This window comes from Apaloderma vittatum, unplaced genomic scaffold, assembly GCF_000703405.1.
Source record: "Apaloderma vittatum isolate BGI_N311 unplaced genomic scaffold, ASM70340v1 scaffold28262, whole genome shotgun sequence".
Classification (NCBI taxonomy): Eukaryota; Metazoa; Chordata; class Aves; order Trogoniformes; family Trogonidae; genus Apaloderma; species Apaloderma vittatum.
This window is the reverse complement of record NW_009705679.1, coordinates 1-209: the sequence shown is the minus strand read 5'-3', so window position 1 is coordinate 209 and position 209 is coordinate 1.

Below are 209 nucleotides of genomic sequence, written 5' to 3'. Positions count from 1 at the left end.
GCCAAGACAGGCCTTTGACCAGCAGGCACAACCGCCACACAAAAGCAGTTAACTCCTGGCATGGCCCTTCCCACACCACTCTCTCACAGCACAGCCTCGGCAGCACCAGGAGCACCCAGCCCCGTGTCTGGATGCGGTGACGGGGACACCACTTACCTTCTCTAAACTGGCCGTTATGTTGGATTGAGACACAATACCTAGCGCCTCCA